This window comes from Heterodontus francisci, chromosome 27 (genome assembly GCF_036365525.1).
Source record: "Heterodontus francisci isolate sHetFra1 chromosome 27, sHetFra1.hap1, whole genome shotgun sequence".
Classification (NCBI taxonomy): Eukaryota; Metazoa; Chordata; class Chondrichthyes; order Heterodontiformes; family Heterodontidae; genus Heterodontus; species Heterodontus francisci.
The window spans coordinates 64,054,258-64,069,201 of NC_090397.1; positions in this window are offsets into that span (position 1 = coordinate 64,054,258).

A 14,944-nucleotide genomic window follows, 5' to 3' on the forward strand; every position below is an offset into this window, starting at 1 on the left:
GAATTCGATGTTTCAGCAATTTCAAATTGGTCCAAAAGATACTTCCTTTGCTCCAGGTACAAAGAATAATATAAATCCAAAAGGAAATTCTTGAGAAAATTCTTTACCCAGGAGTGGTTAAAATGTAGAACTTGATACCCCATGGAGTAGTTGAGGCGAACAATCTAGATGCCTTTAAGGGGAAGCAATATAAGTACTTGAGGGAGAAAGGAATAGAAAGATATGCCGATAGAGTTAGATGAACAGGGTGAGAGGAGGCTCGTGTGGAGCATAAACAGACAGGGAGCAGTTGGGCTGAATGGCCTGTTTCTCTTCTGTACACTCTATATAATAAACTACATCCATTTCGGGGAACTTTCCTCAAGTTAGTGTTGTGTGTTGAAGCAACCTAACAGTACAGTCATTAGAAGCAGGTATATTGCAGGGTGTTACTGTGGTCTTATACTCTTCGAGTCACTACTGGCAAATCTTGTTATGTGGCCAGACGAGACAATTCCGTGGCTTCAAATCACAATCATGAGAAGTAGCTTCCTCCTGGGTACAGCAAACTTTAACAGGCAAAAGGCCGGACAGTCAGCTTTTATAGTGTCTCTTCCTTTCAAATAAAGAAGTACAAGAAAAGTACTCAATGTTAGAAAAATGTCATGGCATAACATTTTTCAGAATGGTAGAGATTGCTGTAGGCTCACTAGAAACCGTGTATTTATCCTCAAAGAAAAACAGACACATTGGTTTGATGCTACAATGTTGTCTTTCTGTAATAGAATGAGAACACTACCCTAAGGGCTGCCTTGAAGGCAAAAAGACGCTTCAGAAGACTTTGTGAAAACAATTGCAATGATCTAAGTGGAGAATCTATGAAATCATCCGTTAAGAGAAATTATTGTAAGCAACAATTGCCTTTTACCTGTGAAAGGGCATCAACTGCCCAGAGATCCACACTATATAGTACAGAAATGACAACATGAAAACAGGATGTTTGTATAATATAGTCCATGATGATGTCTAGCTTCCCTTGAGCAGTACTCATAATCCCATGTGCTATCTTCCTATATCCTTTTATTCCTCTTTCCTTCAACCATCTATCTATTTTTATCTGATCATTGCTTCAATCACTAATTCTAGTAATACATTGTACAGCATCATAACCCTCTCTATAAGTAAGTCTCCTAAATTTCTTGTGTTTCATCTATGTCCCTCTCATTCTACACCCTTCAACCCTATCCCATTCCCTCACTAATTTTAAACATCACCATCAAAGCACCCTGTACTCTCCTCCATCCTAACAAAAACAGCCATTTTTAACTCTTTCTTTACAATTGTAATCCCTCTTGCCAGGCAACATCCTAGTGAAGTGATTCTAGTGTTGTCTCCTCCTTCCTGGCTTAACAAACTTCCAATAGTGTGGAGTCCAAAATTGCAAAGCACATCAATTATGGTCTTACTAAGGATTTTTTTTATAGATTCGCCATTACATCCCAACTAAAATATTCTTTAACTCATGCCATTAAACCCAATATTCCATTAACATTTTTTAATGAGTTTATCCATGGAGGTGCTGCTTTTAATGTCTTGTGAACCTGAATCCTCAAATCTCTCAAATTCAATTAATTAATTGAAAAAAATCTGGAATTGAAATCTCGTCTCAGTAATGGTGCCATGCAACTATCATTGACTGTTGTAAAAACCCATCTGGTTCACTCTGCTCTTTAGTGAAGGAAATCTGCCATCCTTACCTGGTCTGGCCTTTATGTGACTCGAGATCCACAACAATGTGGTTGACTCTTAACTGCCTCTGAAATGGCCTAGAACACCACTCAGTTGTCAAGGGCAATTAGGGATGGGCAACAGTAGTCTATTAATGATATACAGTACTTAATATAAAACTGTTACTAATTGCTTCTTCCACGCAATGTCAGAAAACTTGTATCTCTTACTAGAAGGGTGTAGGTGCTGGATGACATTTCCTGTGAAGTGTCGGAACTCTGTTTGGTGCCAGAGTGGCACTGCTGAGGTTAGGCACTTGCTTTTGTGGAGAGTCTTGACATGACATTGTGATCTTGTGATCGAATATAGGTATAAGAGGCTTAATTAGGTAGAATTTAGATATAGTTAATATATTATAACTTTTAGAATTAGGGATTTAATAAATGGTCAGTTTTTAAGACTCACTGACTTTCCCCTTTAAGAAGGTAGAGTTAGAAATTTCAAGCTCTTTCAAGGTCCCTGTTACAATAGAATGTGAACCAGAAACCCCTTTTAAGTTGGGATATCCATATCAGCATTTCTGTTGCCAGGGACTTGGAGCATAAGTACACATTGAAATATCTTGTGTGACATCAGTGAGAGGTAGCAATAAACTTAATTGATAGTGTTGGTTGGTGATGTAGACAGATCGGCTCAAAAGGTTGATACAAGCTACCATAAAAAACACAATTATAGACAATAAAACAATAAATGGTATAGTACTTACAGGAACAAGAGGTCAAGTAAACACAATTATAAACATTTTGACCAGATAAATGTTCACAACTTCAAGAGCAGGGGAATTCCAGCAAAACATTAAGTGAAGATGTGAGTTAATGATATTACCAAATATGGATTTTAAAAGTAGGAAAAACACACACAGAAAGGTAACACCTATATGCTAAAAAGTCAGATGATACCTTAGAAACAGTATAAACATGAGAGGTCCTGAAACAAAAATTAGAAGTGTTGAATTCCTCAACAATACTTCTCACCCTATGGCTTACTCAGGGAATTTAAGATTAAAGTTTACTTTGACTTATTGATGGACATTGTAAGATATTTTGCTGTAACATTAGCAGGGTTAAACTTTTGGATTCTATGTTAGAAATAAGATTATGTGTTACATCTCTTAGTAATATTTAATATTGTGATATACTTATTCACTTAAAAGTGTATTGCATATTAAATTATTTAATATATAAAAGTTATAAATCGTCTCATGTAGCATTCTGTATACAACTACAAGAACCCCCTCTCTGTGTCTCTTTAAGTGGAAAGATATGTATTGAAGAGAGTTTCCCAGACCCTTATAATAGCTGGGATATTTATAACTAAGGAAAGGGCCCTTTCCTATCCTGAGTGGCGTGAAACAGGGCTGTGTTCTCGCACCCACACTTTTTGGGATTTTCTTCTCCCTGCTGCTTTCACATGCGCTCAAGTTCTCTGAAGAAGGAATTTTCCTCCACACAAGATCAGGGGGCAGGTTGTTCAACCTTGCCCGTCTAAGAGCGAAGTCCAAAGTACGGAAAGTCCTCATCAGGGAACTCCTCTTTGCTGACGATGCTGCTTTAACATCTCACACTGAAGAGTGCCTGCAGAGTCTCATCGACAGGTTTGCGGCTGCCTGCAATGAATTTGGCCTAACCATCAGCCTCAAGAAAACGAACATCATGGGGCAGGATGTCAGAAATGCTCCATCCATCAATATTGGCGACCACGCTCTGGAAGTGGTTCAAGAGTTCACCTACCTAGGCTCAACTATCACCAGTAACCTGTCTCTGGATGCAGAAATCAACAAGCGCATGGGAAAGGCTTCCACTGCTATGTCCAGACTGGCCAAGAGAGTGTGGGAAAATGGCGCACTGACACGGAACACAAAAGTCCGAGTGTATCAGGCCTGTGTCCTCAGTACCTTGCTCTATGGCAGCGAGGCCTGGACAACGTATGTCAGCCAAGAGCGACGTCTCAATTCATTCCATCTTCGCTGCCTCCGGAGAATACTTGGCATCAGGTGGCAGGAACGTATCTCCAACACAGAAGTCCTCTAGGCAGCCAACATCCCCAGCTTATACACACGACTGAGTCAGCGGCGCTTGAGATGGCTTGGCCATGTGAGCCGCATGGAAGATGGCAGGATCCCCAAAGACACATTGTACAGCGAGCTCGCCACTGGTATCAGACCCACCGGCCGTCCATGTCTCCGCTTTAAAGACTTCTGCAAACGCGACATGAAATCCTATGACATTGATCACAAGTCGTGGGAGTCAGTTGCCAGCGTTCGCCAGGGCTGGCGGGCAGCCATAAAGACGGGGCTAAGGTGTGGCGAGTCGAAGAGACTTAGTAGTTGGCAGGAAAAAAGACAGATGCGCAAGGGGAGAGCCAACTGTGTAACAGCCCCGACAAACAAATTTTTCTGCAGCACCTGTGGAAGAGCCTGTCACTCTAGAATTGGCCTTTATAGCCACTCCAGGCGCTGCTTCACAAACCACTGACCACCTCCAGGCGCTTATCCATTGTCTCTCGTAATAAGGAGGCCAAAGAAAGATAACTTAGCCATATTTATTTTCAAAAATAGGCTATCCAAAAGATGATAATATTCTCTATTATGTCTATAGGAATTTGTCTAGTTTGAAACTAATTAAAGGAGATTCATAGGGATGTATGCCTGATTTGGTTTAGTCCCGAGAAGGGTGTAAAGTCATAAATCACTTCAACCGACCATTACACATCACAACATGTGGTCGTTGTCATGAGTTTTTTTGTGTTATCTTAAGCAACACAATGGGGTAGGTGGATTTCAGTTCCTTGAAGATCTCTAGAAGGTTTATTTACAGCTAAACTAATACACACAATACAGAACAAATTATATACAGAACCTTGGTCCAGGGTATTACAGTACAGAGTGACTATGGCTTCTAGTCACATGACTACATCCTGGTACTTAGCTCATTAGCATACTGAGCTCTTAAAGGGACATCACTCTTAGCGAGATCATACAACAGTGGGGGTGGTGGTGTACTGGAGCATTAGCGAGAATGGCCGTTGAACAAGGCAATGCTCAAAACAATGGCCCTGAATGCTAAGTTTATGAAAGGTGATGTGCACGACTGACACTGGTTAACCCGTCCTCCAAGTTTCTAGTTCTTCCTCACAATGTTTTGCTCTTTGCCTCCCCGGATGGTCAAATAAATTGGTTTACTCATTGCATTGGGTGGGTGGAGTGAACTGGGCAGGGAAACCTACCTCTAACCATTTTCTGTTGTACTAATTCATTGTTTCAACAGCTCATCCTCAGCCCTAAGGCTATGTGCCGTTGGCTGTCTGACATTTCTCTTGGCTACCTAACTCACTGTGTGGTGATTGTCACTGATTAATTAACAATAACTGTTCATCAGACCAAAAAAATGCCACAAATTTGCAATGGCATTAAACATCCGGCACATTAATAAAAATGCTGAATAGCTAGTTAACATTTAGTGAAAAAACTTTAGTGGGTAAATTGTAATGTTGACGTGATGTAATTGCTGACAAGTTGTGACCTTCTGTTGTAATCATCTCTAGAATACCAGTGGCAAATGAAAAACACAAAGCAAATTTTAAAAAAAAAATTGTTAATACCAGGAGACTGTTTTTCACAGCCAAATACTGAGCTAGTATAGTTAGAGGTAGGCAAGTAATTCATTGCAGATTAAAGGCCAGACTTGCAGGTGAACATTTTTAAGATGGTACAAGGTTTCATTTGCATTGACCGCTGTAGTTAAATGGGAATAAGCTGGCCTCGGCTTTTTACTGACAAGGGAAATCCTGATCATTATTCAGCTGGCAGAAGCAACCTCTTTAATTTCTTCGACATAAATGTCACTTGCTCGTGGGTCATATTTGAAAGCAGTCCAAGGTGGGGGGTGGGGCATGAACCCTAGAGCACTGAGAGACCGAGGGGCCTCGGACACCCTGCAGGTGTGGGCTCTGTCCTATCTGCTTCTTCCTTGCTTTACATGGAGACACAATTTATAAAGATGGCATGCTGTGTAAAACCCAGCAGGACTGCATTCCTCGGGCGGCAGGGGACAGTTTACCAGCTGTCAATCACTTCCAGACTGATTCCCATTTAAATGCAGACATTGTCCTGTGGTCTTAAATATTATTTACAGTTCACTGACAGCTGTCCTCAGTGGTTCCTTTTAGCAGCAGAGGTACAGCAATTTCCACTCATCATTTCTTATACTGTCACTTTTAATTTATTTGAGCTGTTTTCCACAATACATATAACTACTTAACACTCAAACACAGTTTTGATTTATTTATTGGTGATTCAATTTCATGTATTGCTTCAGTGAAAGGAAGCAACCTTTTTTCCAATTACAACAACAACTTGTAATTATACAGTGTCTTTCATGCAATAAAAGTGTCCTAAGTCACTTCACAGGAGCCTTATCTGATAGAATTTGTCGCCTAGCCACATAAAGAGATATTAGGACAGGTGACCAAACGTTTGGTCAAAGAGGTAGGTTTTAGGGAATGACTTAAAGGAGGAGAGAGAAGTGGACAAGTTTAGGGAAGCAGCTGAAAGCACACCCATCGGTGGTGGAGCAATAATAATTGAGGATGTTCAAGGGGCCAGATTTGGAGGATTAATCTTTATATTACATTTTATTGATTAACCAATTATCAAAATATAACTACTGCTCATTTCTCTCCGCAGAAACATTATCTAGATTTGAACCCTCAATGTTTCAGCATTTAAAATGTACCACAGATGCAGAGCTGCATGGTGGGTTGGCATCCTCCCATCTATGAAAGATGATGGACACGTAGCAAACAATCCAATTAGGTGGGGTGTCTTCTCTTGGTGTACCTTTGTTGATGGTTGTGAAGGCCAATCCTTGAGAGGCAGTTTCTGCCACAAGTGCTGCACGTGAAGCTGCCGAGTGACGCTGTGAGTTGTTGTTTTTGATGTTGACGCCTGTTGCCAAGCTGCTGTAGCAACAGGTCATCATGGTAGTGCATGCCAGTCTATAGGATCTCTCCATTTCTCTCTTTCGCCAGTTAGTGACTCCCAGGTGCATTAGTCGACATTCAGAGCCTACATGTCACGCTCGCAAGCATCCTTGAAGCGGAGCTTTGGGTGCCCCACTGGTCATCTGGCCCCGGCTACCTCACCATACAGAGGTCCTCGGATATGCTACTGTTTTCCATCCTGCGGATGTGTCCGATCCACTGAAGCCGCCTCTGTTTGATTAGTGGCAACACACTTGAGAGCTCTGCCACATTTGTGATTTTGTCCGGCCAGGATATACCCATTATGCGCCGCAGACAGCGAAGATGGAAATTGAGCTTCTTTTCCTGGTAGCTGTATGTCATCCATGTTTCATGGGCATACAGCAATACATACAGCCATACAAGCAGAGCTGTATAAACCAGAAGGATCCTAGCTTGAATCCTTGCTCTGAGTTGATCTCAGGCAAGCAGTGGCAGGACATTAGTTTCAGTATCCCTGAACTAGGGAGGATGGAAAATAAAAATTAACAATATTGTTGATGTGGAATCCATAAGTTATTTTAGGAACATAGGAACACATGCAGGCCATTCAGCTCCTCGGGCCTACTCTGCTAATCAATTAGATCATGGCTAATCTGTACCTCAACTCCATTTTCCTGTCTATGTTAGGAAATCCTTTAAAACACATGATTCCCCATGATTCAGGCTCGAGAGTGTTGTCCAAATACAAGTTTATACAAGGGTCGATGGGCCATATGGTCTACTTCTGCTCCTATTTCTTGTGTTCTTATAACTCAAACACCAATACTAATAACTCTATCATGCTAATAACTAATACGGTTATGGAATAGATTCCTACAACCTGTTTCTTGCATACCGAAGGTGATAAAACTCTGACTGTCCTGTGTGTTTTCTAGATGCTGTCCCTCCCTTCCAGCTGTCCTGTGTGTTCTGAGCTCAAAAAAGAGTCATCTCCTGATATTTCTGTACCCTTTCTTTGTGAGTTATCACATGATGCTCAGACTGTGTATTGAAGTGACTTCCTTTTCACCCAAACTTCATCTTCTTCTTCTTAGACAGTCCCTCAGGATCGAGGATGACTTTCTTCCACTCCAGGATTGTGGGTCCTTAGGTGACTGAATAGTCCAATTCTGGATCCACACACTCTGCCACAGGTGGGGCAGGTGGTGTTTGGTGAAGCGAGTGAAAGGGATGCTCGAATTTCCGAACGCGCCTTCCGCTGTTTGCACTTGGCTGCTGCCTGGTCATGTCGACGTTGTTCAAACTGACTGGCACCATCGATGATGCTTCTTCTCCATTTTGGGCGGTCTCGGGCAAGAGATTCCCAAGAATCAGTGGAGATATCATATTTTTTCAGGGAGGCTTTAAGGACATCCTTGTAGCATTTCTTCAGCCCTCCTGGTAGCCTCTTGCCGTATAGCTTGGAGTAGAAAGCTTGTTTTGGGAGTCTTGTGTCAGGCATGCGGACAATGTGGCCCACCCAACTTAACTGACTAGCCATGACCAGTGTCTCGATATTGAGATGTTGGCCTGAGAGAGGACACTGATATTGGAGCGCTGTCCTGCCACTAAATTTGCAGTATGAATGAATGGTCCTTAAGCTAAATATCTGGAAGACAAAAGGTCCTCTCTCTACCAGCCTGCTCCCACAGCGCAACACTGTGCCCCGACTATCAAGATCCACAGTGAACCACTGGATGATGTGGATCACTTCTCATACCTTGGGAGCCTCCTCTCAGCAAGGGCAGACATCAACGATGAAACTCAGCATCGCCTCCAGTGTGCCAGCGCAGCCTTTGGTCGTCTGAGGAAAAGAGTGTTTGATGACAAAGACCTCAAACCTGGTAGCAAGCTCATGGTCTGCAGGGCCGCTGTGTTACCTGCCCTCCTCTATGCGTCGGAAACGTCGACACTGTACAGTAGTCATCACAAAACCCAACCTTCAGACTTGCATATGGTGTTGTGATGGTTTAAGTGTTGAGCAGTTAATATAACCAAAGGAACTTGCGCCTTCATTGTTTTGGCTAATACCCGAAACTCTCACCTTGATATGAGATGTAGCCAACATGTCTGCTATAGTTTCAACATGCATTTTTCTGACTAATGTAAAAGCAAAATACTGCGGATGCTGGAAATCTGAAATAAAAACAAGAAATGCTGGAACCACTCAGCAGGTCTGGCAGCATCTGTGGAAAGAGAAGCAGAGTTAACGTTTCGGGTCAGTGACCCTTCTTTGGAACTCCGAAGTTCCGAAGAAGGGTCACTGACCCGAAACGTTAACTCTGCTTCTCTTTCCACAGATGCTGCCAGACCTGCGGAGTGGTTCCAGCATTTCTTGTTTTTTTTCTGACTAATCTCTGGTTAACAAATACTTGACATAATCACATCGATATCTCAGGCAAATTCGAACACCTTACCTCCATTTCGCTTGATAACATTACCTAAACAATAATCTATTGCCTTCAGTCTTGAAAGCTCCAATTGTCTCAGCATCCACAACTTTTTGAGGCAGACAACTCCAGACTTCCACTACCCTTTGTGTGAAAAGCTGCTTCCTGATTTCCCTCCTAAATGGCCTAACTCTAATTTTTAAGATTATGTCCCCTCATTCTTGATTTCTCCCAAAAGAGGGAATAGTTTCTCCGTTTCTATCTTATCAAATCCTTTTAACATTTTAACCACTTTGATCAGATTATCCCTCAATCTTCTATATTCAATGGAATACAAGCCACAAAAACTGTCCTCATAATCCTCTAAGCCCTAGTGTGAATCTGATGAATCTGGCAAATGCTAAAAGGAAATTAGATAGTTGCTGAGAAGTAAGAGGAATATCATCGAGTTTGGGAGTGAGCAGAACAGTGCGATTGGTCTCGGTGGCTCATGTGGAGAAAAACACTAGCACCCATTTGATAGGCTAAATGGCTAATTTCTGCGCTGTAACATTCCATGCCTACAATATCTCCCATTCCTGATGGTTGCCCAGTGACCTTCCCGCAAAGGCTGAATCAAACTCGGGCCCTGGCAATTTGGCTAAACTTCAACTTTGGAATAGCAGAGAGAAAAAGACAGAATTACAATGCTCGAAACGGGAATAAAAAAGGAAAAGGCGGAAGTGCACAAGGATCTGCAATAAGAAAGGATGGGCCAAGGGTTTCTAGTTCTGATGAGAGCTCCGCACCAAACATGAACCCAACTTTTCTTTCCACAGAAGCTGATGGACCTGCTGTATATTTTTAGCATTATCTGAGTATTTAAGCCAAAGAACAGTTTCTCCTATTGTATTGGTTCGCCCAATCCATCTTCAATACTGTTCATTCTTTAGATTCTCTGAATAAGACTACCTAATCAATACATATCTGCAGCACTGTATCCGTTAGTAATATCACTCAATGGCTCTCTATAGGCTCTCAGCACCTCAACATACAAAAGTTGTGTACCTTAGTTTGGATTGAATTATCAAAAGTTGCATTGGCATCTTTTGGCCTTCATGTTACTGTCCAACAAATATCCAGATTTTTAATTTATGACCATTTCTGCCATTGAATATTTTTAAGGCCGAGTTAGATGGCTTTTTGATTGACAAGGGACTCAAAGGGAAAAATTGGTGGTAGACAGGAAAGTAGAGTTGAGGCCACAATCAGATCAGCCATGATCTTATCAAATAGCGGAGCAGGCTTGAGGGGCCGAACTGCCTACTCCTGTTCCAATTCGTATGTTCGTACGTATGTTTGTATGACCTGCTTATCGGGCAATGTCTGACATATTTGTTTACACATTACACTGCCATCTACCAGATCATACCAAGCAAGGTCAAGAGGCCATTGAGCAGTTGACAAAGCACAGCAAAACTTGTTCAATGCCACCCAGACTCAACTACCAATGGTCAACTTGGTCCTTAATTCCTGATACAAAAACAAGAAATGCTGGAATCACTCAGCAGGTCTGGCAGCATCTGTGGAAAGAGAAGCAGAGTTAACGTTTCGGGTCAGTGACCCTTCTTCGGACCGGGTTCAGTTCCGAAGAAGGGTCACTGACCCGAAACGTTAACTCTGCTTCTCTTTCCACAGATGCTGCCAGACCTGCTGAGTGATTCCAGCATTTCTTGTTTTTGTTTCAGATTTCCAGCATCCGCAGTATTTTGCTTTTACCTTAATTCCTGATGCCTGGTTCCTACCTCATTTACTTTTAAATGGAAAGCAAGCTGACAGAAATGGAATCCACCTCACATTTGGGAGCTCTCATTAACTGCAAAGTCAGGCAACATGACCAACTCTTTACTATTGTCTAATACAATAGACAGACCTCTGGAGCCTTGAGACACTCATGCATGGTGCTATCTCACTTTGGAAGGAAAACAGCATAGAAGGCAAGAACACAAACCCCTCCCCGTATACTGCAAACGCGTCAACTGTACGTGTTGTGGTTAAATATCTGAACCTCAGGTTGAAAAACGAGAGTTCTTTTTGGAACAACCATTCTGCCATTGAAATGCAGGCACATTTATGTCAACCCTGCGTGCAATTCCATGAGATGATTCGTGGGACAGCTCTGTTGTCCTGACTTAATTTATACCTTCACTGAAGACATTTGACAGATCAACCTAGTAGGTGACAAAGGATATCATCTGCAAATGAAACACTCACACACTGTCCATCATTCAAGCGCTTTCCTGCCACAGACCATGCCCCTGTGGAATGGTTTACCACCTGAGTGACTGCTGACTAATGACTATCTGCAAGCATCGAAGGCAGCAAGACAGAGACACCATGTGAACATCGTAGCTGTCTGATTGTCTCCTTACAAACTTAACAAGACAGTATGAATGCTTTCCAGTTGTCGTAACATTCACTGGGTTGCAACTTGACTTGTTGACATTGTTTACAGATGTTGTTTTAAGTGCTGCGATGCAGGATCTGAAACAAGTGTCCAGTGCACTCAGGAAAAATAAAAATGCTTATTGATCAAGCCAGTGATGCGGGTGATGTTCTGAGGCTGCTGAGCTGTAAGAATGCATCAACCGATAATGATGTGCGTAGAAAAAAGCTTCAATGGCTTCTGCACATTTCCAGCATGAATTTTTTTTTGGAAAAAGTGATTCTCACTACCTTCTGAAGAGGGGCCTTCACCATCCAGACCCCTCTTAGGAGGGTCTCACCACCCAGGCACCTTCAGAATGAGAGATTCTCAATGCCCTGCCCCTTTTAAAATCAAATAACTCACCACAATTTTTTTCTCCAATACCCTCACCCTCCTCAAGCATAGTTCCACAGTCACCAACATCTTGCCAAGTAATATTCCTTGTGCATGAGCTTTGACAGTGAGCTAATTGTGGGTGAAAAGGTTCAAATTCTGTCCTAACCTAATGTCGGTGCACACACACTTCTGTGTAGGTCACTGAGCAGTGATCAATAGGGAGAAACTTGGTTGATTTCCACCCCCCACCCCACCTCCTCCCCAAATAAAGGACTCTTGTACCAACTACAGAAAGCCTGTCAGAGTACGAACAATTACTAGCCTGAGTTGTCCATCTTACTTTGAGAGCTAAATTACAATGCAAGGGAGCTGAATTAAAATATATACAGTTGAAGTGAGATGATTGTTGGAAGCACTCTTGGGTTAAGTCTATAAATGTTAATTCAACTCCCTCAAATTGTCGGCTTAATGACACCTCCCAGCTAGCTGCCCCATTGATGGCTGCAGCACACACCATTAAGCAACAAATTAACAGAACAGAAAAGAACCAAAGGGTATTCATTATAATTCACTGTACTAAGCAGTATTAAGTGGTTAGACACTGGCTTGCATCTGCAATTTCCCACAGGACGAGAGTCCAAACTCTCAGGTCATAAAGAGAAAGATGATAAGCAGGTGTATTCCTGCAGGAAAGGGGGAAACTGTTGACTCAAGTGCAATTCCGAGCAACCAGCTAAAGAGTGGTATCAGCAGACGCCTGTGAGCAGGTGGTCCGCCCACACTTTGAAAAATTGTGTGGTGTTTCTGTGGGATTTAGAAAAGAAAAAATAAAGAAAAGAAAAGCAGAATTCCTTGCAACAGAATTTCGATGCCGATATCGAGGCCATGGCAATCTCTCTAATTGGCATTGCGAGATTTTATTTTCCTGTAAACTGTGGGTTCTGGACAACTGCGCCTCATTGCATTTCAGCCCCAAGGGCTGCACTGTGGAGTGGTGTAACCCAGGCTGCTGGCTGCAGTGAATTCCCTATCTCCACCTTGCTGTGGATAGGGCATTGAGTGTAAAACCAGCTGCTGCTCCATGAGGAGGGAGGGAAACTTAGCACAAGAGGTATGCATCTAGTTACTTTCACCCAGCCTTCTGGCAGGTGGTCAACTAACTGCACTGGCAGACACCTGGGAGAGGGTTCTTTCAAAAGGGAAAAGATATCAGGGAAACTCGAACAACAGAAAGGGGAAGAAAATATCTTAAAACATAATCTGTAACCCCCCTCCTAGTAAATCCATCTCTGAATGGATAGGGTACTATAGTACACTGGAGACTTAAACACAATGGAGGGTGTGTTTCCTCCCATCCCCCCTTCTTCAAGCTCACAGTGTCTGATCTCAGCAACATTATTGCATGGTGATGCCAAGTGTTTCTTCACTGAGAAAGAGGTGTGGAACCTAGAGGGAGAGTCACCCTGGGCATTCCATGGTCACCCTCCCACCATCTCCCCAGCCCCCTTCTCAGGCTCTTGCAAGCCACATTTTTAAATATTCTTTCACAAGTTGTGGGCATTGCTGGCAAGGCCAGCATTTGTTGCCCATCCCTAATTTCCCTTGACAACTGAGTGACTTGCTAGGGCCATTTCAGAGGGCAGTTAAGAATCAACCACATTGCCGTGGGTCTGGAGACATATGTAGATCAGACGAGGTAAGGACAGCAGATCTCCTTCCCTGAATGACATTAGTGAACCAACATCCGAACATAGGAATTAGGAGCGAGAATAGGCCAGTCGGCCCCTCGAGCCTGCTCTGCCTTTCAATAAGATCATGGCTATTCCGATTGTAACTTCATCTCCACACTCCCTCCAGATGGGTTTTTGTGACAATGGACAATAGTTTCACGGCACCATTACTGAGCTTAGCTTTCAATTCCAGAACACCAGGGGCAGATGAGATCTGCTCATTGCCCCTGACATTTCTGCATGTGCTCCAAAGACAAGAGATTTTAGCCGAGAAACGAATTGCAACTGGATGTGTTTGAATTGCAGTTGAGTAGTCGATTCTTACCTTTAAATGTATTTATTATATTTTACAAACCTTTATCTGCTCTAGCATCTCCCCACCTAACCCACTAGAAATGTAGAAAAAACAAAGAAAAATAGGAGGAGTAGGCCATTCGGCCCTTCGAGCCTGCTCCGCCATTCAATACGATCATGGTTGATCATCCAAACTCAGTAACCTGTTCCCGCTTTCTCCCCGTATCCCTTGATCCCATTAGCCCTAAGAACTATATCTAATTCTTTCTTGAATACATTTAATGATTTGTCCTCAACTGCTTTCTGTGGTAGAGAATTCCACAGATTCACCACTCTCTGGGTAAAGAAATCCCACCTCATCTCAGTCCTAAATGGCTTACCCCTTATCCTTAGACTGTGACCCCCTGGTTCTGGACTCCCTCACCATCGGGAACATCCTTCCTGCATTTAGTCTGTCCAGTCCTGTTAGAATTTTGTAGGTTTCTATGAGATCCCCTCTCATTCTTCTAAACTCTAGCGAATACAAGCCTAATTGACCCAATCTCTTTTCATACGTCAGTCCTGCCATCCCAGGAATCAGTCTGGTGAACCTTCGCTGCACTCCCTCCATAGCAAGAACATCCTTCCTCAGTTAAGGAGACCAAAACTGTACACAATACTCCAGATGTGGTCTCACCAAGGACTTGTATAATTGCAGCAAGACATCCTTGCTCCTGTACTCGAATCCTCTTGCTATGAAGGCCAACATACCATTTGCCTTCTTAACTGCCTGCTGCACCTGCATGCTTACTTTCAGCAACTGGTGCACAAGGACAACCCGGGTCTCGCTGCACCTCCCCCTTTCCCAATCTATCGCCGTTCAGATAATAATCTGCCTTTCTGTTTTTGCCACCAAAGTGGATAACCTCACATTTATCCACATTATACTGCATCTGCCATTTATTTGCCCACTCACTCAA